General features: G+C 42.1%; 1 pseudogene across 1 annotated transcript; it reads left to right on the plus strand.

Moving 5' to 3' along the window:
• The first annotated feature begins 24091 nt into the window (after nucleotides 1-24091).
• LOC310776610 (prostaglandin D2 receptor 2 pseudogene) lies at nucleotides 24092-25081 on the plus strand (annotated as a pseudogene). Its single transcript has one exon. The product of its transcript is annotated as a prostaglandin D2 receptor 2 pseudogene (transcript).
• Nucleotides 25082-26846: the final 1765 nt, after the last annotated feature.

The following is a 26846-nucleotide window of genomic DNA, read 5'->3' on the forward strand; positions in this document are numbered from 1 at the left end:
TACCAAAAACGTGTGTGTGTGTGTGCGTGTGCGTGCGTGCGTGCGCATGTGTGTGTGTGTGTGTACACATGTATGTGTACGTGTGCCTGTGTGATTTGATTGTGTGTGCGTGTGTGTGTGTGTGTGTTCGCGTGCGTGCGTGTGTGTGTGTGTGTGTGCGCACATGCATATATGTGTATGTAGGAGCAGGAGTAAAATATGGCGAGTACTGTACATGTACATGTGTATTTACTACAGTCTGGTATTGGTGTAAATCTATTCTGTGAATACCTGTCTCCCTCCACGAATGAGTGTGTGTTTAGTTCTTGTATGCTTGACTGTGTGTATGCGTACAAGTTGGTGTGGGTGTGTGCACCTCAGCTAGCTAGTGGTCTGTCAAAGCCTATAGGCTACAGTACTTTCGGCGACAAATTTCAGACTTAAGACCAGTTAATTGCGGCTGGCTTGTCCAATTGGGGACAAAAGCTCTGTACCCAATTTGGAAAAAGATTATTTTTTGGGGTCAGTGGTGACTCGAGGTCTTCGGGTATGCGCGAACCCCCGAGGACCCGGACCGAACTCGGGCGGGTCTCGGGTCCATTCAAACGAGGTGACTCCGGGGGCTGTTTGCCGTGGGCCTCGAGTCTCTGACAGTGAAATGCCAGGTCCAACAGGACCCGAGTGGACCCGGTGAGTGGCTGTCACAGCTGTCAATCGCCCTTTTTATATGTCAAATAACTAATAAAAAACAAACTTAGAAAAATGAGCACTTGAACCTACAACCCCCGAATACCCGAGGACCCGAACCGGACCCAGCCGACCCGGGCACTTATCGGGTCTGTACGGGACCGGGTCTCAGCTTTCTAATAATAGATGGGTCCAATCGGGTCTGGGCACAAGTTTCTCGGGTCCATTAGGGTCCGGCTGTGATTTTGGACCTGTGAAGACTAGTGGCTACGGTTAGGGTTAGGCAAGTAGTGGTTATGGTTAGCGTTAGGGTAAGTCTCCAGGAAATTAATGTAAGTGTATGTAATGTCCCGAAAAGTGACCATGATCTGATGATACATGTGTGTGTTGGTGCATGTGTGAGTGCGTGACGATATGGGTGCTTGCGCGCGTGCATGTGACAAAAGCAGTAGAGGTGTTCGACCACTTAACGTCGGTGTGTGCATGCCATAATGTGTGTGTATTGCGTACTTCAAACGTGTGTGTCTGTCTGTATTGTGACCTCCTGTTGTCCTGTTAACTGCCAAAATATCTTACGAAGGAAGTAAACGTACCTCTCAAGCTTATGTAAGATCTATGTATGTCAGTAAAAGATTGTATTGAGAAATAAACCTGTATAGAATAAAGATGTATAAATAGGCCTATATATGAAATAACAGATAATAAAGATATATGGAAATAAATAATACCTTGTTGGTTGTTTATTCATCGTTTTTCAACAGTTTTTATTTTGTTTTTATTGTATCTTTTAAAGAGCAGCATGCCACATCACCGTTTTTAAAGGGGGACTAACCCCCCAGATATCTAACAAAATGGTGATTTGAAAAAACATATGGGAAAAACCAAGAAATTACGTATCCTCTTGTCAATACTATACTCTTTGGCTGTGCTCAGCTCAGGAATTTTTTCCGGAAATCGACGCCATTACAGTTTGCCCACCACCTCGAAAATAATTTATATGAGAGCTGCAATATCTTTATAAATATCAACAACTAGCCAACGCTGGTGGCCTGTATGGAAACAGCGTTGCTCAAAATGGTTGAAAGTTAAATAAATTTGGCCATTCAGTGGCGAACTAGAAATTTAATTATTTTTCTCCCATGTATGTGTGTGGCGGCTTGTCTAACTACGTTAAAAGAGACTAGTGACGCGAGACCGCAGCACAGCACAATAGTCACGACAAACGCCCCGCTCTCACGCTCATGTAACCACAATGCGAGATTTCTCCACGTCATTCCCTCGTCCAACTTGCCATATATCGCGCCATGAAATCCGTTTTTAATTTTCGTTTGGCGGCTTTTCGTGATTCTTGTTAAAAGTTACTGCACCTCTGATTTTTCCTCTCGGGCGCAGCGCAGGGCAGTGTATGTGACAGTCAGACCTCCATTCTCCACCCCACCTCATGAGGACTTCCCCGGAAAAGTCACCAGGCACGCTGCTGACCCGAATGCCAGCTGCGTTTCGGCTTGGTTTTGTGTGATTCTGGCATCGTCTGACGTAAATAGATCAATAAGGTGTTTTCGGGTTGTCCTTGGGCTGCAAACTCATTTGAAGTATGCAAATCGAAGTTGTTTCTGACAAGAATCATGTCACGTTACTCCGGGACTGCTCAACCCCATGACAGAGTCACTCTCCCCGGCTTGGCAGAGTGAAGAGCTCCGCCCGCGCGTCCCCGCTGCCTGGAGCACAGCAGCTCGTGCTCACGCTCTAAAAGGCAGGTGCCTACGAGCTGCTGCCTGGCCGGCAGAAAGTGCTCCAGACTCGGTGTGATAATCCTGTAACAGCATTTGAGCTTATTCAGGTAAGATATTAATAATGTAATGACACATTCAGCGATAAACTGTCTACAATGAAGACGTGTCAAATATGACAACGTGGTGTTCAGTATTTTAAGAGCACAGGGTTTTTTTCATTTCCTGAAAAGTTGGTGTTTTGGAGATAAGTGGCTTTCATTGCACAGTGACTATATTATAGTAGCCGATGTGTTTAGAGCAGCTTTGTCACGTTGTCACGTCGTAGTATAGCGTTATATTTTACATGTGCGCTAAACTGCGAGAGATTTGTTTGTGGAAATGACGGTGGGGATGAAAGTCGCTCAGGGAGGCTCACTTTGGTGCAGGGGCTCGGAGCTGATGATGTTGCTGCAAACACACAATAACCCCTCCCTCCCTCCAATAGGCTTGGAGTTGTGAGGAGCCGGGAAAGGGTACAGGGGGAGTAGGGGAGTAACTATCTTGAAATCCCATAGTCTTTGGTTCATCGTGACGTCACGACGTATCAAATATCCCATTCATTTTAGGGCACAAAAAAAAGCAGTGTTCCACCCATAGAGGGCACTAATGCCAGTTATGCTGCTGAAAAATGATATAAATGGTAAAATGGCAACAGTTTGGTCTCAAATGTGAAAATTTTGACCAGCATTCTTCACACACCACCCCCAAAGTCATATTGGTTAAAAGCTGAAAAAAAGTGTTTTGGGGGTTAATTACACTGGCACTATGTGTGATTTTTTTGTCCACTAGATGTCGCCATTTCAAACCAAAACAAAGGGGTGTTACCCAAACAATCTCGATCCCACCCACCAGCGCAGAGCACTTCCTGCTTCCCCCGCCTCCCTCCCAAGCAACGGAGAAATAAACAACTATTTTGTGGATAGCCTACCTACTGCAGACGTAAGTACATAAAACAAGCATGAATGCATCTCGGCTATGTCTTTGGCTTGAGTAATGACAAATTTCACATGATAGTCATAAAACGTTATTCACAATAGTCAGCTTGGTAAGACTGTTATTTGTATTGTAATGATCCCACAAACCAGTCGAAGAGTCAGGATCTCGTTACCGCACTTTATTGTGGATCACCGGTCCGAGGACTACTGTCAGCCGTAGTCCACGCCAAACCAAACCCCACAAACACACACCCAAACCCCGCTAGCTTCTCCTAGCTTCTCAGCTCGCCACGCACCCAGCCGTCTCTCCTAGGCTCACACTCCAACAACCACGAGCTGTTCCGCTCTCGCTCACAGCTCCCCTCCCCCAGCCAATCACAGGTGAACCCCTCTCTCTCACCACACCCACTGGCTGTATGCTGTCTTCACGGAACCCCGTAATCCCATGTTTACTTACAAAACCCACATCGCTACAGTATCATCTGCTAACCGATCAAAATCCATGTAACCTAACCTTTTGCATAGCCTGCCCTATTGCTAAGTACGGTTAGGCAAAACGTTGTCTAAAACTTGTTTGACATAGCTAAATTAGGATGATTTCAATTCAATGTTGGGGACATCGCTAGCTAACCACAGCTGTCTGTCAACAGTGAGTAGCTTAGCCTATGTGTTTTTGTTCGTCTGCAAATACCAAGACATGGCCAAAATGTATTCATAGTGCAACGCTAGTATTTTCTCATTGTTACAGTTGTTCAAACTAATTTCAAACGCTTGAATCACTGCTGTTTTTTATAGGCAGGCAAACCAAGGTGTATGCCTGAAGGCCAGGCTAGCACCAGTGGGACACGGAGGAGAGGAGGCAGGGTCGCAGAGAGGAAGGTCAGCTGTAGGACGATAGCAGATCTTGTCGACATCCTGAAGAACCGCATAGCTGATGGAACTGGTCACGTCATTCTGGTGTAGCCCATATTTTAGTTTTGCAAATAAAGTATTTTTTCTGATAAATGAAGTTGTGAAATGTCCTGAGAAACATCACATACACTGTCTATTATATAAAGTAGGCCAGGCCCGGCTCTAGACCCAAATTACAGAGGGGGCCTGCACCTAGCATGGGGGGGCCAAGCTACCCAAGGGGGGTCCGGGGGGATTCTCCCCCGGAAGAATATTTTGTACATTTTAAAGTAAAATTCATCAACCTGGTGCATTTGAGAGCAAAATGAAGAGGCTAAATCTATGAAGAACTACACACATCTCTAATGTGTTGTGACTTTACAAATAATTAGGCCTAAACAATTAATATTAAATGTATTTACACATTGTGCACAAATTGCATTCATTGTGACAAATTTACAATAGTTAATATCCAGCCAGAATCATTGCAAATGGATGTTCAAAGTAACAGTTAGCAATAGCATTCAGTTAATCAATGCCTAATGACAGCCAGATTCTGTTTTAAACTTTAAAACAGAAAAACGGAAAAACGTTTTTAGCCACAAAAAAAAAAAAAAAAAGGAATGGAATGGGGGGCCAGTTTGGGGAATGGGGGGGCCCGGCCCGGTCAGGCCCCCCTACAACGCCGGGCCTGAAGTAGGCTATATATACACAGAAACACAAATACTGGTAGGCTACTGTAGCTAGACACACTCAGCTTTAGGCAAATCTAATGTTACAATGGACAACAGACAGTCACAATGGAGAATAGTGGCCAAGAGACATGGATGAAGTCATACAGTGGGCAGCTGGGAGAGACCATAGAACATTTCACTCGGACCAAAACAAACAAAAAATACATCGAAAAAACATTTTATTTTTCTCAGATTTTTTTTGGTCCGAGTTCAATGTTATGTGGTCTCTCCTGTTTCTAAATATATCTGAACCGTTTCGTTTGAATAAGTAAAACTATTTTTATAAGCATTTTACGAAATGTCTATGGGCAAATAAAAGCGGATGAAAATCTCTGGTACAGTGCTGAAGCAGGAAGTAGGCGGTCACTTTGCCTCTCTGTCGGACAAGATGGCGGGCAGTGTGTGTGATATTCTTGAGCGGAGGTATTACTGATTTGTCTCCCTTTCATTAGTATAGTTTACAACTATTGACCAGCAGTAGACTCTGTAGGCTATGTATGGATGATATTATTGTCACGAATAGGCTATATAAACTGGAGCCGAGGCTCCGTTTAGCACAGAGAGAGGAAGAAGCAGCTCTTCTCTCTGAGACTGACTCCGATGAATGGGTTAGCTAGTTAGCTGTCAAGCTAACGGAGCTAACGCTAACGTTTATTGGAGCTTTGAAGAACAACGTTTGTCAGTAAATCATTCAAGAGGAAAACTCCCTGTGTCACTGTATGGAAATGTATAATGTCAAAAACCTGACAGCGTTGGTGAACTAGCAGCTAACTGCGACTGTTGAAGATATTTTGGGCTGTTTGAAAGAAGATAGCAGAGTACGAGGAGGAAGCTTCTTTCCCTGAGTCCAGATCTTCAGATCTTCCCACTTAGTTGCTTCTGAAGAAGGACATGGAGTGGACGGAGTTAGCAATTCAGTCTGATATCCGGCGAGAATCTTCTCGTTCTAAAAAGAATGAGCAACACTGTTGGACACTGCTGGACACTAATTTAAATCCTGTAGTGCGGTTACACAGAGTAGCCATATCTCCAGACTTCCAGCAGCTGCTGGTCATTAAAGAAGTTAAGGACCAGGAGGACCCAGAAGAGCCCACACGCATTAAAGAGGAACAGGAGGAACTAGTCTGGACCAGTCAGGAGGGAGAGCAGCTTCAGGAGGACCCAGAGCCCCCACACATTAAAGAGGAACAGGAGGACCCAGAGCTCCCCCACATTAAAGAGGAACAGGAGGACCCAGAGCTCCCCCACATTAAAGATGAACAGGAGGAACTCTGGATGGAGGAAGGAGGGCAGCTTCAAGGGTTGAAGGAGGATGTTATCACCAAGTTCCAATTCACTCCTGTTCCTGTGAAGAGTGAATATGAGGGAGAGAAACCTCAGTCCTCACAGCTTCATCAAAGCCAAACTGATGACAAGAGAGAGGCAGAGCCTCTAGCCAGCAGCTCAACTGAAGAGATGAAAGCAGAACCTGATGGAGAGGACTGTGGAGTATCAGAACCAGCTAGTGCTGGCAAGACTTCAGACTCTTCTGAGACTGATGACAGTGACAATTGGACGGAATCTGGTGAACGTGAGTCTATCTTAGACACACAGAAAAACAGTGAAGTTCTTGTGAATAAACACCGTTCACTTTGTGGTAAAGGATTTGGTCATAACATAAACTTGACCAGACACATGATAGTACACACAGGAGATAAACCATTTAAATGCTCACTCTGTGGTAAATGTTTTGGCTATAAAGCATCCTTGAGCCAACACGAGAGTCCACACAGGAGATAAACCATTTAAATGCTCACTCTGTGGTAAAAGTTTTGGCTATAAAGAAACCTTGAAAGGACACATGAGAGTCCACACAGGAGATAAACCATTTAAATGCTCACTCTGTGGTAAAAGTTTTGGCTATAAAGAAACCTTGAAAAGACACATGAGAGTCCACACAGGAGATAAACCATTTAAATGCTCACTCTGTGGTAAAAGTTTTGGCTATAAAGAAACCTTGAAAGGACACATGAGAGTCCACACAGGAGATAAACCATTTAAATGCTCACTCTGTGGTAAAAGTTTTGGCTATAAAGAAACCTTGAAAAGACACATGAGAGTCCACACAGGAGATAAACCATTTAAATGCTCACTCTGTGGTAAAAGTTTTGGCTATAAAATACACTTGAAAGGACACATGAGAGTCCACACAGGAGAGAAACCATTTAAATGCTCAGTCTGTGGCAAATGTTTTTGTCATAAACAAACACTGAACAAACACATGATAGACCACACAGGAGATAAACCATTTAAATGCTCAGTCTGTGGTAAATGTTTTTGTCGGAAAGCAAACTTGGACGAACACATGAGAGTCCACACAGGCGATAAGCCATTTAAATGCTCAGTCTGTGGTAACAGTTTTGGTCAGAAAGGGAGCTTGAAAAAACACATGAGAATCCACACAGGAGATAAACCATTTAAATGCTCAGTCTGTGGGGAATGTTTTAGTCAGAAAAGACACTTGATACAACACATGAGAGTCCACACAGGAGATAAACCATTTAAATGCTCAGTCTGTGGGGAATATTTTAGTCGGAAAGGAAACTTGATACAACACATTAGAGTCCACACAGGAGAGAAACCATTTAAATGCTCAGTCTGTGGGGAATGCTTTTGTCGTAAACAAACCCTGAACAAACACATGATAGACCACACAGGAGATAAACCATTTAAATGCTCAGTCTGTGGTAACAGTTTTAGCCAGAAAGGAAAATTGGACAAACACATAGGAGTCCACACAGGAGATAAACCATTTAAATGCTCAGTCTGTGAGAAATGTTTTAGTCAGAAAGGAAACTTGACACAACACATGAGAGCCCACACAGGAGATAAACCATTTAAATGCTCAGTCTGTGGTAACAGTTTTAGTCAGAAAGTGACCTTGAATGAACACATGAGAGTCCACACAGGAGATAAACCATTTAAATGCTCAGTCTGTGGTGAATCTTTTCGTCATAAACAAACCCTGAACAAACACATGATACACAGGAGATAAACCATTTAAATGCTCAGTCTGTGGTAACAGTTTTGGTCGTCAAGGGAACTTGAACAAACACATGTTAGTCCACACAATGCAAAAGAATAGTGTCACAAAACGAGATGAAACAAATGAGGGAATATGATTTGAATAGAGCTCTGAGATTTAGGGAAAGTGGAGGCTGTTCAGGATGAGAGCCAAGTTCTGCTTCAACATATCAAATGGCTCATCTGTCAGAAAAGGTTTGCTGTACTTTTTGTATCTTTTTCATTATTTGTCCACATTTAAATACAATTGGCAATGAACAATTGATTTTATATTTGAAATTAAATACCTGTCTGGTTTAATTCAGTGTAGCCTACTCATTCATTGTGAATTCAATTCACTCCAAGGACCTGCTGAGTTATACAGTTGTTAGTACTCTCCCCAGACACTTCTATTATATCCTTTTTCTTAAAGCAGGTAGAATAATTCTAATAATTGAATCTGTCACTATATAACTGTTTTATCTACTGGTCACAAAAACACATTTTATATGTGTATGTATACTTGGCTCACTTGTTTAAACTTTTATGTTTAATTCACTGACTGTCATTTACAGTGAGTTTATTCACTTTTTTCCACATTTTTTTTTTTAAATCACATTATACGTTTATTTTTGAAATTAGTAATACAAATAAAGTTCTTGATGCTGGTAGAAAAAGAAAAAAGGCATGGACTCATTTCCTGTGGGGGGGGGTTCTGGGAAATGTTGTCTACCTGACAACAGCTTCAGCTTCTAGTAGGGTCATCTGTGGCACTTCCGTGACCGTGGAGAGCGAAGGTCCGTTTCTCAATGGATTTGTCATCTAGGAGGGTTAATAAACAAATTTAGCCGGGGTGTATTTTTAAAAAAGGCGGGGAAAATATTTGAGAGACCAAAATCCAAAATGGCTGCTGTGGAAATGAACTTTTTAATGCTTTGACCTACAATGATGCACAATACATGGTTTCAGAGCTTATTCTGGTCAAGGAATACATATTTGGTGTTTATATAATGATTTGACCTATTTTTGACCTTCAAATCCAAGATGGCTGCCAATTTTGAGGCAGTTTTTTCAAAATCGTCATAGAGCCTTCATATTAGGCTTGAATGACAGGTCTTCTCATGATGAGTTGAATAATATACAGTATAAGTACACAGAAGTAATCTCTGAGGTCAATAAAGTCAATGTTTGTGTGTAAACAACAGTTGCTGATTTGCGGTTTCCCATTAAATAGGGTAGGCTACTGAGAATATGGTGTCCAGTTCATCCCATCACATTTTCATAATGAACCAAAAACAATTTTGCACTATAGCCTAACATAAAATAGTATTCTGTATGCAAAGCTAGCAAGGTTAGTTGCTTGAGCTGAATTTAAAGGTCAACTCAAAACAAACAATGAAATTAACTTTGAAATTAAAACTGAATCCTAGGCTACTAAATTTCATCAGCACACAGTAAAGGAAACTTGTCTTTGAACTCAGCTGACTGTCTAGTCCTAATCCCTGTTGTGCAATGTCCCTTTTCAGTGAAGTTTTAGTTTTTGTTAAGAGTATGGACTTTTAATCTTGACCTTGTTGGTAGGCAACGGCCCTTTTTCAGTCAAGCATTTTCAGATTAGCTCAGTCAGTCTGTGAAGCAGTCAGTGTCAGCACTTGCGCGAGCTCGCTTTTTCTCTAACTAATGTTAACATTACACACTTTAAGACACTTTGTTTGAGGATATCAACGTTATTCACTAGTCTAAAGATAGTTCTACCATCAAGAACATATAAAACAAAAGCAAAAACAATTTTTATTTGCAGAAGTCATCATTGATATTTGGTGTTAGCTAACGTTAGGTAACGTTATTATTTTTAGCTAAAGTTAATGTTATCTGTCTCCACACTTCTGTCAACTGACATATGCATTTGCTTTTGAAAATAAACAGCCTGGCTTGCTTAAGCATAACTGAAGATTAAATAGAAATATAACATGACGAATGCATGTACCGATTGGTTGGCCCATCTTCCCAGGAGGTGGTGGTGTAAACATCATCAAATTTATCAAGTCCTGACCAGTCTTGGGCTTTTAATTGTAAGCTGTCCCATTTGCCTTGATTTATTGTATCGGTGGGCTTGCAAGGCTTGTCACATTTTAGTACACATTCATAGGACATTGTGTGCTTTGTCTTTCATTGGGAGGGAAAGCAACTCGCTATTATATTACTGTTATATTATATTGCTGTTATACGCTGTTTATTTTCAAAAGCAAATGCATATGTCAGTTGACAGAAGTGTGGAGACAGATAACATTAACTTTAGCTAAAAATAATAACGTTACCTAACATTAGCTAACACCAAATATCAATGATGACTTCTGCAAATGAAAATTGTTTTTGCTTTTGTTTTATATGTTCTTGATGGTAGAACTATCTTTAGACTAGTGAATAACGTTGATATCCTCAAACAAAGTTTTTATTTTATTTTTTTATATATCCCCCCCCCCCGATTTTTTATCCCATTTTTATCCCCCATTAGTGCTAACGTAATTTCTTTATCCTGGTTGCTACTCCACCCTCTGCCGATCTGGGGAGAGCCGAAACTGGCTCCATGCTTCCTCCGAGACATGGGCAGTTAGCCAGCCGCTTCTTTTCACCTGACAGGGGAAGCTTCACCGGTAGGACATAGCACGTGGGAGGTTCACACTATTCCAACCAGTTCCCCTCCCTCTGAACAGGCGCCCTTAACGACCAGAGGAGGAACCACATTAGCAACCAGGATATTGCATGTTTTTGGTGAAGGGGGTTCCTATATGAAGGAAACCCCCGGGAGGCACGGGGAGAACATGCAAACTCCACACAGAAAGGCCCTTTTGACGACCCCACCCGGGCGGTGGGCACTCGAGGACATGCGGACGGGCACGCATTCCTTCAGCGTTCACATCGTCCCAGGTGGGAATCGAACCCATGACCTTCGAGCTGTGAGGCGATAATGCTTACCACTACACCACCGTACCTCCTTTTATATCCTCAAACAAAGTGTCTTAAAGTGTGTAATGTTAACATTAGTTAGAGAAAAAGCGAGCTCGTGCAAGTGCTGACACTGACTGCTTCACAGACTGACTGAGCTAATCTGAAAATGCTTGACTGAAAAAGGGCCGTTGCCTACCAACAAGGTCAAGATTAAAAGTCCATACTCTTAACAAAAACTAAAACTTCACTGAAAAGGGACATTGCACAACAGGGATTAGGACTAGACAGTCAGCTGAGTTCAAAGACAAGTTTCCTTTACTGTGTGCTGATGAAATTTAATAGCCTAGGATTCAGTTTTAATTTCAAAGTTAATTTCATTGTTTGTTTTGAGTTGACCTTTAAATTCAGCTCAAGCAACTAACCTTGCTAGCTTTGCATACAGAATATTATTTTATGTTAGGCTATAGTGCAAAATTGTTTTTGGTTCATTATGAAAATGTGATGGGATGAACTGGACACCATATTCTCAGTAGCCTACCCTATTTAATGGGAAACCACAAATCAGCAACTGTTGTTTACACACAAACATTGACTTTAATGACCTCAGAGATTACTTCTGTGTACTTATACTGTATATTATTCAACTCATCATGAGAAGACCTGTCATTCAAGCCTAATATGAAGGCTCTATGACGATTTTGAAAAAACGGCCTTTTAGAGCTCAAAATTGGCAGCCATCTTGGATTTGAAGGTCAAAAATAAGTCAAATCATTATATAAACACCAAATATGTATTCCTTGACCAGAATAAGCTCTGAAACCATGTATTGTGCATCATTGTAGGTCAAACCATAAAAAAGTTCATTTCCACGGCAGACATTTTGGATTTTGGTCTCTCAAATATTTTCCCCGCCTTTTTTAAAAATACACCCCGGCTAAATTTGTTTATTAACCCTCCTAGATGACAAATCCATTGAGAAACGGACCTTCGCTCTCCACGGTCACGGAAGTGCCACAGATGACCCTACTAAAAAATGTGTTTTGTGTCAAGGTAATTTTTCAACTTTCTAAGTTTAATTTTTAAATGATGATGATTATTATTATTAGTCCCATCTTGGGCAGAGAGAAGAATGAATTTACATCAAAATTATTTGTAGCCCATCATTTATGTACCCTAAAACTTGAGACCCCTATTTTCAGGTGGATGGGTTATTTACAATGCAATACAATACTGCTATTGAAACTAATACTAACAGTAATAATAATTATAACTTGGGCTAAATGTAGTCTAGGCTTATAAGACAAAAGTTTACAAAGCACATTACAGATAAACCCAAGTCATAAAATATAAATAAAGAAAATAAAAAAAGCTCCAATATATTTATGTAAAAATACACCTGTCATATCACCTGATTCGCCCTATTTGCCCAAATGAAATTCTGTTTATTTACAGTAATCATTAAATGTCAAACAAACGAGATGTACTGTAACATCTTTCTACTCCAAACCCTTTGTCTCAATAAGCGATATCATGAGATTATATTTTCACTATTCCATGGTCCGAGACATCTCTGTACTGAACCTGTCTCTTTGTGCGGTATGTGTGTCTATCAGGAGAAGGCAGGGTGCTCCCAGCTCGCTCTGACTCACAACATTGTATCACAATGTGGTTCATGGTTCTTGGACTGTATAATTCCTATTTAATGCCTACTTAACACCCCTTTTTGTGTATATATTGTACTAGCAATCTCGCAAGCGAGATTTCTAGGGTGGAAACTCTGGCAACATGTTATGGAATTTATGATATCACTGATGATGTCACAATGTTCTGCCCTAAGATGTTCCGCCTTAAGAATCATCAGTGTGGGTACGACATCATCGTCAGGCCCGATGTCACTTTCGTGAGATGTTTTCAAAGTTGCATGCGGGCCTCTCCAGGGGGGCTCCAAACCGTTTTCGGGGAGGCTCAGTAAATGGAAGTGAAAAAATATTAAATTTAGTTATTACATTACGGTAGTTATCAAAAGGAGGACACATAGAGTATCCTAAATGTGTGTGACTCCCAGAGTCAGAAACAAATACCGGTAAATGCCTTCACCCCTGTATAAATAAAGGTTAAAAAAAATGATTGGCTAAATTATTATAATACACATATTATAATATATATATATATAATTATTGTTAATTACTGTATTTAAAATAGGAAAAACTTGCAATGACATATTCTTATCCACTGACACCGATGAAAATGTGAAAACAATAATAGGCCTACTCATTTCATTTAGGCCTACTGAATGTTCACTTAAATTAAACTGATTATGTCGTCTACTTCCTTGTCTGATTTAAATGCAGTTTGACACAACAATGTGAATTTAATCCAGCAGAGGTGACATCATCTATACTATTGTGTTGAGCCTCTCAAAACTCTGGCTGTCCCCACCTGCTATATGACAGTTAGTGTTTCTCTCTGTGTGTGTGTGTGTGTGTGTGTGTGTGTGTGTGTGTGTGTGTGTGTGTGTGTGTGTGTGTGTGTGCGTGTGCGTGCATGCGTGCGTGCACTTTATTGGGGCAATATCCTCTGCGTGACTGATGGACACATCTTGTGTTCCCTGCTGACTTATCGCGGTGGATCTATATTAAACACCACAGCACCGCCAGCGTATCCCTACACCTCTGCTGTACCTGTCATCTCAGCATCTCTGCCTGCCTGCCTCTCTCACTATCAGGCCCTCTACCAAGACCTCCAGCTCATTTCAGCTTTCTTTCTTTCTTTCTTTCTTTCTTTCTTTCTTTCTTTCTTTCTTTCTGTCATTTGGGTAAACAACTAAACTGTGTGTGTGCATGCGTGCGTGTGTGTGTGTGTGCACGCGCGCGCGTGTGTCTGCTACTTCACTGTCCATCCTCCATGTACCTGTATGTGCACTGGAGGCATCACGTTTTCACATCACTGTGTACATTTAATAGTGGACAGGGATTGACTTCCAAATGATTTGTGATGTCACAAATCGTGCTCATAGACCCGCCCATGAGTTTTGTTTGATGTAGCTCCAGTCACAGCAGTTTACCTTGACTTTCCACTTGCCAGAGCCCAGCTGACTTTGGCATATCTCTCTCTCTCTCTTTCTGCCCGTCTCCCCTCAGCTCTGGTTATAAACAGTCCCGGCCCAAGCCTTTATGGGACCCTAAGCAGGATTTGATTCGGGGGCCCCCCACCCCCTCAGTGCTGCCAATACTATTGACTATTGTCAATGTTGATCAACCTTCAGATTCAGATTCATTTATTAAGGACTGCACAACAAAGTCGGCAGAATTTGCTTTCGGTACAGCAATTGTTAAGCACATGAATATTGTGTCAGCATAAGACATTACAGTACATAGACAGACATAGCATCATAAATACAGAACATTCAACATATACATTGCTGGAGAGGTATACAGTCAGATTTCAGAGGTGAGTGGAGTTCAGAAGCCTGATGGCAGTGGGGAAAAAACTGTTTTTGAATCGGGTTGTTTTGGTGGAAATTGATATGTAGCGCCGTCCAGGGCAGTCCTGTAAATCTAAAAAACATTAGTTGCTTTGCGGTAGCACCTGCAGGCAGACGCCCATCTGTAATCGGTGTCGCTTACCTTTATCTTTCTGTTTCCCCCCCTCATCTTCTCTTTTCATTGTGTATGAATGTGTCACCAGCTCTGATTAAAACACTAGTATTAACTAGCCAATCTGTACAACACAATATTGTGCTTTTGTATGATTAATATTGACATACAATAAATATATCGAGAGAGAGAGAGAGAGAGAGAGAAATCAAGTGCTTTTGGGGGCCCTAAGCAGGTGGGGGCCCTAACTAAGCAGGTGCTTAGTTTGTTTATGCCTAGGGCCGGCCCTAGGTATAAACACTCCTTTCCCCTTCACAGGAATCCAGCAGGTTGCTCTTTTATTTGAGTGGAAAAAAAAACTGGCATTTACCTCTCTCCCACGCTCCATCTCTCCATCTCCTCCTCTCCTCTGCCCAGCCTCCCTGCTGATGCTCAGATACGCTCCGCCGCTGCCTCTGAACAGCAGGAAATGAAAGTCTTTTTTCCTCCTATCAGAAGGCGTCGACTCGGATCCCAGCGCCGGCTGTCTCTCACTCCTCTAAATGAACTAATTTTGCACGAAGGCAGAATACATCTTATCTCACCAGAGTAGACTCTCTTTCTCTCTCTCTCTCCTCTCCACCTGCCTTCTCAGTTCATATCAGTTGCCAACACTGCAGATGTCCTCGATCTGTTGTCTTCGCAATACGGTGTCGGTTGGGAGAGAAAGAGCGGAAGAGAGCAGTAGCGGCTGGTGCATTTTTGTCCAGGGAGGGCTATACCAAATATAGGCCTGGACAATGGGGTTGAAATCAATATGATAATCATAAGGATTATTCTCAATATCAATATTATATGTTTCACGTATGCAAAATCAGTGTTCATCTCATTGAACTGAATGGTGATGTCAAACAAACCTTACATTTTCAAATAATATTCCTGCCATACCTCATTTGATCAGTTTTTAAGTAACATTTGCTTGTCATCATCAATTTAGAGAGCAGAAATGTCACTATTAAAATAACTTCATATCATCACGATGATTCTACTGAAAGACAACAAACAATAATAGGCTATTAAATTATCATCCACTCCAGCCCTAAATCAAGCAAGTAGTAATGGACGTTAGCCTACTAGTAGCCTACCTTCTGAATCATATGAGCAACAGATTAGTAGGCATATAAATCACGGAGCAGATTACAGAAATAGACAGTAACCTGGTCAGCATCCCTCTGATCTCTACATCAAACTTCCCTTTAGCATCGATATTTACTTGAAAAGCACATGGCATAAACACTTGGAAGGACTTGCCACAGCATGTGAATGAGTTACATTACATTACCTATGAGGAAAGCACGTTCGTGCATGCAAATAGAGTCCTCAAGAATGCATTGCCGTCGCTCTACCTGGCCCCACCTCCACCTGGTCGCTAGATACCAGCGCCCCGAATCGCCCCGAATCCCTTTGTTTTGAGAGCGAACAGCGTATGTGCAATTTACACAGATCCTGGCTTAGCACTGGTGAAAGTCGGAAGTGCCCGGACGGCGTCCGTGGCAGAAAGTAGTTGACCCAAAACAGTACACATGTATATCATTATGAATCTACATATTTATTGCAGATTATATAGGCTACACGCTATCTAATATTCACCTCGCTCATAAAAAAAAGAAATATATAGGCTATATATATATATACGTTTTATTTCCCCCTCATTCATGTGCGTAGGTGGGGCGGCGCCCTGGCGCCCTCTAGTGGTCGGCCGCCACTGGAAGAGAGAGAGAGAGAGAACGGATTGATCAGGACTGGTAACTGAAAGCAATCAATTGCTTTGGATCCATTGCTCGTGTACTTTGAAAGGGTGGGTAGCATGAAGTCGGGTAAAGTGGGCCACTTTTGGCAAATCGTGTAGAACACAATCAACAAATACATATTTGCACATCCAAGTCAAGACTCCTCTATACAGTACACATGTACGATACAATGACAATCACCTGAAGCTCAATATCAGCAAAACCAGTGAGCTTGTGGTGGACTACTTACAGTAGCAGAGGAACAGGAGGTTCTGGTTGTCATCCAGGGAGAGGAAGCGACAAGGACTCATACAACTATCTTCAGGTGTTTGTTTTTAATGGCTATCTTAAATTCTGGCCAAGGGACATCGGTTGAAAATTAGCCGTTTGGCTAACACTGGCATGTTTACAGCAATGTTAATTAATGTGCATTGTCCCTCAAATAAATAAATGCAAACAAAAAAACAAAGTCATGTGATTAAAGGATTAAATTATTTTGGTGTCTGCAAAAGTACGTGACAGCACTTCCACCATTTTTGGAGAATGACCCAAGATTGCCCCCCCCCCCCCCTTCCCCCCACTACAGTGATAAGCAAAGCATTATGATGTCACAGTGAAGTTGACCTTTGAACTTTTGCATATATAAAATGTCATCTTATATGAATTCTTCAGTTATTATGGCCCAAAATGTATTTTGTGAGGTCACAGTGACCTTGCGCTTTGACCACCAAATTGTAATCAGTTAATCCTTGAGTCCAAGTGGACCAGTCCAAGCTCTTCACTGCAGCTGCCCATCGCTCCTGGCCAGCCTGTGGAGGAGGACGAGCCAGGATGGGAAAAATGCAGAGGACAAATTCTATGGCACCTCTAATCATGTGTGTGTGTGTGTATGCGTGTGTGTGTATGTATGCGTGTGTATGTGTGTGTGTGTGTGTGTGTGTGTGTGTGTGTGTGTGTGTATGTATGCGTGTGTGTGTGTGTGTGTGTGTGTATGCACACGCGTGCTTGGCCTCAGAATGTACTAAGGGCTAAGTACCACAAAGAGACACGTGCACATGAGGGGGTGCAACAATGACACAAACCAGTAGAGGAGATACCCATTCAGACTTCCACCATCGACACATCCATAAAACACCACAGAAGAAGAAGACACAGCCATAACTTTCACAATGACAGTGAGAATGGAATAGTGTTATTCTCCAAATGCAGAATAAGCAGCAGTGTCTGTGACCAATGCAATATAACATCAGTGCACAGCTGATGATGCTTGTGTTTTATATTAGGTCAGCATATTAACTTGAAGGGGGGGGGGGGGCTTTGGACAGCACCCCCATAGTAAATGCAACACAGCAAAAATAATGACCAAGAAAAAGTGATTGCAGGACAAGGGAGGGAGGAAACAGAAAATAAATAGATCAATTAATACTTTTAGCAAGTCATGACATCATGCATGACATCAACGGCATTTTTCATCAACTTCACATTCGCCAAGTGTAAGCAGCTTTTTAATGAGGTCATATCACCCACCCCCTGTTGGTTTTAGAGAGTACCTATTACTACTGTAATATCATAGTAGCTTGTCTTGACAGGAGCTGACCACTAGGTGGACTAGAGCTCCATGGAGAGGAGAGGGGCTCAGGGTGTGGACTGAGGGAGTGAGGAAAGCATCTGTGGCTGCAGCTTCTCACAAGGGTGTCACTCACCAATAAAATAATAGAAGAAGAAGAAAACTGAGAAAACAACACAGGCACACACACATGCACACACACACACACACACACACACACACACACACACACACACGCACACACGCACACACACACACACACACACACACACACACACACACACACACACACAAACACACACACACACACACACACACACAAACACACACACACACACACACACTGGAGATTCAAGCCCCTGTCTCTAGTCCACCGTCTTTTCTTGATGTTAAGTCATGTATTTTCTATTTGGCCCTCTCTTGACTCTGCCTTCAGCTGCTCTTCCTTGTTTCTGTAAGCACTGTGACTATAGGCCCACTGTGACTGTGGCCTAATATGGTTTAATTAGGAAGCACTTGAGCAAAGCAGGAAATGCACATTTTTGACATGTAACTCCTTTATTGGTCTCATAAAGCAATGTTACAAAAAATATATATATATAGGCCTAATTGCTGATACATGGACCAACAGATCATAAACTCATGTTTAAAGTAACTAGGTGTTACTTTAAACACAAGTTTATGAGTTGTTTCCGGTGGGTTTCCACATTACAAAGAGCACACGTATGTTGTAATGTGGGAAAATAGCCTACATTCAATTATGACAATATGTTTCACAATCACCAATTACAAAGAAAGACTGAATTTATTCAATTTATATTGGTTGAAGAAGAACCATTGGCATCTTATATAGGCCTACGTGCAATTGTGCAGTTCAGTTTGCTTTCAATTCCTTCAGTCATCAAGCTGTAGAAGATGACCACACAATCCTTGAGACCTTTGTCAAATGCATCATAGTTGCAAGTGGGTTTCTTAACGATCTTGAACACCTCATAGGGAGGAATGAGCACCTCGCCCTCTTCATCCCCCAACTCTGGATAACTACTCAGGTAGTCTGGGCACCTTTCACCCCGCTTTTTGTCATGGGGCGTAAACCACGGAACCAGAATGAACACCGGAAGGCAGTGCGCCAAAAAACGTATTTGTTGCCGTTAGCTTGACGTCTCTTTCCTCGATTAATTGTCTGATTCAAAGCTTCTGTATTGGCTTAAAAGATGTGAGATTGTGAATCCGCAATGTTTCTAAAATAACTTCTTCAAAAACTTCGTTCGGTACGTCCATCTTTTGTTTTGTTGTTTGCCGTTCTGATACTTGTGTCAAATTGTCAAGTTAACGTAAAAGTTGACGAGCTAGAAACGCTGCCCTTCCTGTCTAGGGCGGGCTCTAGGCCGGAACCAGGTAGGGTGACAAAATCAATTGTGAACGGAAGCCAGGCTCTTTCTCGCTGAGAAGAGCCTGGTGACGCGAGGTTACTACTCGGGTAAGCTCCTTCACAGGTCCAAATTTTGAAGCAGGTCTGCCGTCCAAATTTGCCCAGTTCTGGCAAAAGGGAACTGGAAGCAAATTGACCAAATCGAATTTTTTGGCCGACCTCACCGGTAAAGTTATCATTGCTTCTTCGGATGGCATCATAACAGTGATTTTCACTTTTGTTTAGGATCTGTATGGTACTGGAAAGATAGGGTAATGTTTCCCTTCTTCCCGTACTGCTTTGTTAAAGTTTTTAAAAACATCATACACACCGGATGAATAAACACAGATCGCTTGGAAGTGATGTTCTGTGAGATGATGATCCTTGTTCTTTACCTTTAGATCCTGCTTGTCTAGGCTCCGCTTTACACACTTTGATGTATGATGTCCGTTCCAGGCTTTGCTAAAATCTCTGTTCTTCTCTTCCAATTTGATCAATTCGTTGACAATTTTCTTCATAGGAATGGTGCAGCCATCGTACATGTCGTCGACGGCATCTTCAACCATGTCCAATGGGATGGTGATGGAGTCTGGCTTACTGAAATTGAAAGAGATCTAGAAGGAAAGGTTGAAAAGAATGTTATTTACTGTGTGTGTGTGTGTGTGTGTGTGTGTGTGTGTGTGTGTGTGTGTGTGTGTGTGTGTGTGTCTCTCTCTCGTAACGGGACAAGCCCGTCTTTTATTGTCACACGAACACCACAACACATGCATGCGGCCACAACACACTCATGCTGACGGTGGCCGGTGAAAAGTGTCCTCTGCATTTAACCCATCCAGGCATGTCCTTTCCTCCGGGGGGCAGGCCAGGAGCAGTGGTCGCTTTCTCGTACAGCGCCCGGGGACCAACTTCGGATGTTGTCGTCACTGGTCGGATGACGATGACGATCTGATCTTCTGCATGTTTTTAGTGGGGGGGTTATATACGGAGGAACCCCCTGGGGGAGCACGGGGAGAACATGCAAACTCCACACAGAGAGAAAGGCCCTTACGACGAGATACCCCACCTGGGCAGTAGGCACTGAGGATATGGGGGGGAACACAACCACAGCGCACACAGTGTCCCAGGCGAGAATCGAACTCAGGACCTTCTGACTGTGAGGCGACAGCTCTACCACTGAGCCACCGTGCCCCCGTGTGTGTGTGTGTGTGTGTGTGTGTGTGTGTGTGTCTCTCTCTCTCTCTCTCTCTCTCTCTCTCTCTCTCAGAGAGAGAGAGAGAGAGGTATGCGTGTATGGAATAGTGAGTGGGTGCAATAATTAAATACACATTTGAGTAATATTTTGTGAGGGCTTTGCACAATGCAACTATGGTAACATAACCTTCACAATGATTTTTTTTTTTTTTTTTTTGCCAGGCCGCATACAGCAGACAGCATCCAGGGAAGTAGAAAACACAGCAGAGCAAAGGTCAGCATGTTGTCCATCATGCAAACATCTCCTGCATTTACAAAGACACAAGGTTGACATTAGCAACACACAGCTGTAACATACAGTATACCGATGACAGATATTTCTCAGAAATGCCTATGCTTCTGAAACCTCATGCTGTTCATCACCTTCCATTTTCTTTGTATCGCTCAAACACCCACACCCAGACTAACGGCACACCACAAACAACTGTAAGATTACTGTAATGCACTACAGTATTTCCCTTGCTCAGCAAGTCCGCCCTATGATGCGTGCAGGCTATTCAGAACGCTGCCGCCCGCTCGCATGCTCACCAGATCAAACAAGAGATGTCATATCACCCCTGTGCTTATGTCACTTCACTGGCTTCCTGTAGCCTATAGATTTAACTTTAAAAAAAATCTTACTCTCACCTACAAAGCACTACATGGTCAGGCCCCTGCATACATTAGCCTACTGATTTACTCCACCCGCATATCTGTCCATTCCCTCAGAGCCAATGATCTGAAGTGAGGCCACTGGCCAAAAAGACTTTGGTCCGAAGCTGGCTGCCAACTTCTGCCAACGGTGGGCCACCACCAAGGTGTCATTGTTATCTGGATCTCTGCTGTGATGTGTGTGGGGGTTTTTTCCAGTCCTTACGTTCAGCTGAAAACTGTTTCCAAGAAGTGAAGGGGGTTTGTTATTTTAGGATCTTCAGACCTTAAGAAGCATGTGGGTCTGCCTTATCTTGGTGTTTGCTGCAGGTTTTAGGACTTTGTGGTTTCATGGTCATTTAAAATGTGCAGGTGGAGAGAGAAATGTGTACATTTGCAGAGCTGCAATAGAAGTGACACTTCACTTGTCTCTGCCTCCTGGTCCAAACGTTTAAAAAGTTACTATAGACCGTATGGTATCAGGTGTTAGGGTTTGGTTTGTGCCAGGCAGAGGCTGGATTTAATATCACTTTCCTAAATTGTATCAGAGAGACAGACTCTTTGTCATCACAGCAGGAATATGGGGACAGGTAAGATACTACACGTTAGGAGCATAATACAATAGGCTTTTTAACATATTGTTTTCCTTCAAAAATATAATTTGCAAATATGCATGGAGTATTGCATAAGCTTACTGAAATGCATCAACAGCAAGGTTCTGCATCGTGATTTGTTGCAGAAGAGAACTGATCTGAAAGTATTTATTTTATGCACAAACCTGACTGTATTGGCATTATCTGTGATCCACCTGCATTTGGTGAAATGAGTGGGAAAAAATAAGTTTCAATTTCAGTTCAGTGAAATGTAATATTGCGCAACCTTTTATTCAAGGATGAATAATTGTCTTGTGTGTACATCATATTATCAAGAAGCTGGATTACAAAATGTGTATGTGCAAATCATGCATTTCCTTTAAAGAGATTCAGATAATATAATAGATATCAATAGATATCTAATCTATATCACCATGAAAGTAGGGTAATTACAATCCCAATGACTGCTTCCACGTTACTGCTGAATGACTTGTCCGGGGTCAATATGCCCAAAGCCACAAAGCGTACTGTACTAGCTGGTATTACAGCTGCAAAAAAGATGGTTGCGATGCGTTGGAAGCCTCCTCACTCTCTTACCATTAGGCAATGGGTTCTTACTTATTTAGATGTCGTGTACTTGGAGATGTCAACTGCTAGAATAAATGGTGCAAGTGAATCTACCTTAATCAACTGGCAGAATGTTATCAATTCACTCAAAGATCTCTTAGCATGATCCTCTTTTTTCGATACCAGACCTTGACCAGTATTTCTTTTTAAAATCCTACTCTCCTGAAGTGTGTAATTGTGGTATCTGGGGGGGGGGGGGGGGTGGGGGGTGGCGCCATACACACATACATATACATTTAAATCTGATTTCATTTTTCTTCTTTTCATTTAATTTTATTTTAATTTGTCAGCAGTTTGTTTTGTCTTCTTTTGTTTTCTTTTACAGGTGGTGCTCTGAATTTGGCAGTCTGTGATGTCAATGGTTGCTAGCTAAAGAATTTATATAATCCTTATGAGCCCAGTGATCCACACCTTATTGCTGCTGCGGCGGAATTAGCACTGAGATTCTGAGGAGATATTGAGAGGGGGTCTATTGATCTCTCTATGCTGGGATTCCTATGGACTATAGTCTATCTAGGTTAGGAGGTATGGATGCATTCCGGTGCGTCGCTTGCTGCCAGTTTATGGCTTTACCTGACAATTTGTTTGTTTATTTGTTTATCATTGTTTTATTCTTGTCTGTTTGTTTTTTGTCATGTATGATCTGTGAACTAAAACTGAAAGTGAAAAATAAAAAACATTTGATCACAAAAAAAAGAAAGTAGGGTAATTAATCGAATTGCAATAGAAATTGCAATATAGCGAAGTGTAATATCCAAACTGATAAAGGTCAAATGTGTCACAACATACCATTAAATGAAGCATTGTGGTGCTGCACAGATCTCATCAGCCTACAAAATCATATTATCCAGATGTAATGGAACATTCAATATCGTCACCCTCTTAAAATAATGGCCTAAGTCACTTTTTGAGGAAAATTATATTTTGGCCTAAATCATCTCTTCATGATGCTGGCCACCTCTGGTAAAATAATTGAAAAGATCACGCTGTTCCTACCTGGTAGTGCAAGCGTGTGACTTAGGCCGTTTTATTTTTGCCTAAGTCAAGACAATGTGACTTAGGCAAAAATAAAACGGCCTAAGTCACACGCTTGACATAAAATGCAACTGTAAGTCAGGTCTTTTTTGCTTAGGTCACAATGGCATGTTCGTAAATTGGCCTAAGTCATCTAATCAGTCATCTAATCGTTTTATGTTACATAATTGACAGACAGTGTTATTTGTATGTCAATAGTCATCTATTGTCATAACATTTTTTTGTGGAATAATTAATAAATATCATATATTCTGTATTTGGTTAAGTTTTTTATGTTTTCTGGAAAATTTGAAAAAGTGACATAGGCCATTATTTTAAGAGGGTGACGATATGTTCAATGCAAAATTCAATAGCCCCATTCTAATTCCGTCATAAATTACAATACTGCCTGCTTTCATGTTGAATGTAAAATCCTAAATTGAGGCAAAAATAATATACTGGTATACACTATAATTTGTTAAACAAATAACCAGATTATCATAAACTGTTAACAGCATGTTGTGTAACATAGATCACACTAATAACACTTGTGTCTTCTTTTTTTAGATTCATATGAAAGCTTCCGTTCTACCGTAGCACCACCAATGGAGCCACCTGGTCTCAGCAACATAAACGTATTCAAGATGATCATCTGCTGTGTGGCGTTTGTGCTTGGGACTACTGGCAATAGTCTGGTCATCCATGTGACGGGGTTCAGGATGAAGAAAACGGTCAACTCAGTTTGGTTCCTCAACTTGGCCCTGGCTGACTTCCTCTACACGGCCTCCCTGATCTTCAGCATCGTCAACACCTCCCGCGGTGGCAACTGGCCTTTTGGAGATTTCATGTGCAAGTCAAACAACTTAGTGTTTCTAGTGAACATGTTTGCCAGTATCTTCCTCCTGGTGGCCATAAGTCTGGATCGCTGCCTGTCCACCTGGATGGCAGTCTGGGCCCAAAACAAGCGCACCCCTCGCAAAGCTCAGATCATATGCATTGTCATCTGGCTGGCTGCTCTGGCCTGCAGCTTACCATACGTCGTTATGCGGGAGGTTCGGGAGGTAGGCAAGGGACGGTCTGTGTGTGGTTATTCTAAGTCAATGGATAAATGGAGCCTCACCATTTTCCGCTTTGTGTTGGGCTTCCTCGTCCCCTTCCTAGTCATCACTCTCTCTTACGTTGCCATCGCCGTGCGTGTCAGGCGCCTCCAGAGAGGAAGGAAACAGAAATCTCTCCGAATCATCAGTGCCATCATCTTTGCATTCCTCCTCTGCTGGCTGCCCTTCCATGTGCTGCAGCTTCTACAATTGAAAGCTTCTGGCAGCACAGTCATTAGACGCGTTGTGAGTATTGGAAGTCCACTGGCTAAATGTCTGACCTGTCTCAACAGCTGCCTGAACCCCATCCTCTACTTCTTCATGTGCGGTGAATTGCGACAGAAGCTCAAGCAGTCTATATGCTTGGTGTTCGAGACTGCCTTGGCGGAGGACCACATGAAATTTGCGCCATCTCGCTCCGTGGCTTCGCACCTCTACCGGAAGTCTGGCTTTGGACCGCCTACTGAGGGGAAGGGCACATCCATGACCTTAACCACAAGCAACTCAGATAACGCTTCCATGACGGAGAGACACTGAACGCAGGACAAGACCCCAACAGCCAGCAAGCACCCAGTGTACTTTTGGTGAACCCACATTTAGAAATGTTCATCTGTAAGGGTGTGTGTCCACATAACTTTTCTTCTGAGTGCCAGCTTTTTTCAATTGTTCCCAATAGACCCTTTTCACGGGGGCCATTTTGTGTCGAAAACGCAGAATAAACACAGGTGCAAGCAAAACACTAATGAGGGTTTCCACATTCCAATCATGGCAGTTGGAAACCCTCATTAGTGTTTTGCGTGCACCTGTGTTTACCCTGCCTTTTCGACACAAAATGGCCCCCGTGAGAAGGGTCTATTAGGAGAGAACCTATGTGGACCTATCTAGGCTCTAGGTCTAGATTCTAGGTCTAGACTCTAGGTGCACGCCTTTTCTCTAGGCCCTAGAGAAAAGGCATTGCGTGCAGCAGCGTCTTCCGAGCACTCCAACCTTTTTGTGCGGCTGCTCCGACTGCTTCTAGTTGAAAACTTTTCAGAAAGGCACTGGTGTCATCACCAGCGCCCCTTTTCACGCAACCAATATGGAGCCAAGGAAATGATGGAGAAGCTTGTTGGTTTATCCCGAGGTGTATATGTCTCAGAAACGTCTGACTGAAAACAAAACATGTAATAATTATCAAGCAATCACAGTATGCGATTGGACAATGCTCAGATAAAATCACTATAAGTTGGTTTTGGGATGAATTTCCCACTCATCAATCTGTGAAACTAAATTGTGGAAATGCAATAAAATCCACCGTCCAAACATTCTTTGGACTAAAAAGGGTAAATGCATGTTTGCAACACACACATCTTTGTATATTGGTATATAATTATTACACCCATTGATAGAGAAAAATTTACATCACATTAGCCTTTATTTGGACAATCACTAGTTATTAATATATTCATATTCATTTCCATTTTAGTTACATATAGTTATGACACAGACATACTTCATATTTAGATGACCTGTGTACATACACAGATAGATGTATTTAGATCACTTGTACCATACATTTGCAGCTCCTCTCTATCGCACACTGTGCCCTGCTGTCACCGTGCCACGGTGCTCTCTACAGGGCCAGAATAACAGATAGGTTGAGTCTACAGAATGGCCTTCCAGTGTGCGTCAAGACATGTCATCTGATGTGCGTCAAGACATGTAATCTGATGTGTGTCCTATAAGTATCTTTGAGTTTCTGTTCAATGTATGTAAGCCTGTGTATCCATCCGTGAATATACAAGAGTGCATCTCTTGGCCAAGATCTATGTTCACTGTTTACCTTTTGGCTGTGAAATTTCATTCTCTATCACCCATTCAGTCTGATTAAACAGTTTTAATGTGACTAGATTCACAATTGCAAAATGTTTATATCATGGGGCTCTTCTTGCAGTAATGGTCTCACCCCCCTCCCCCCCCCCCCCCCCCACACACACAGATACTAAGTTCTAACCTTTTTGCGTATTTATCACTTTTGTACCTCCATTGTTCATTCTAAATGTTTTTTTTACATCAGTGTTTTAATCCTTTTCATTTCATAGCCTTACAGTATCATGCATTATTGTGTAATCTTAAGTGTTCAGGTCTGTATGAAAATTATTACCTAACAATAAAAAAAAATACATGAGTTGTTTCATCACAACTAATGACTGATGTCTGTCGGGTCACACCGTTTGGGGAATAACAAAAAAAAACATTGTAGTATAAAGTGAAATTAAGGAAGCAATTCTGGATTTGTGTCTGGAGAAATGAATGAATGAAT

This window comes from Poromitra crassiceps (genome assembly GCF_964638095.1).
Source record: "Poromitra crassiceps genome assembly, chromosome: 5".
NCBI classification, from domain to species: domain Eukaryota; kingdom Metazoa; phylum Chordata; class Actinopteri; order Beryciformes; family Melamphaidae; genus Poromitra; species Poromitra crassiceps.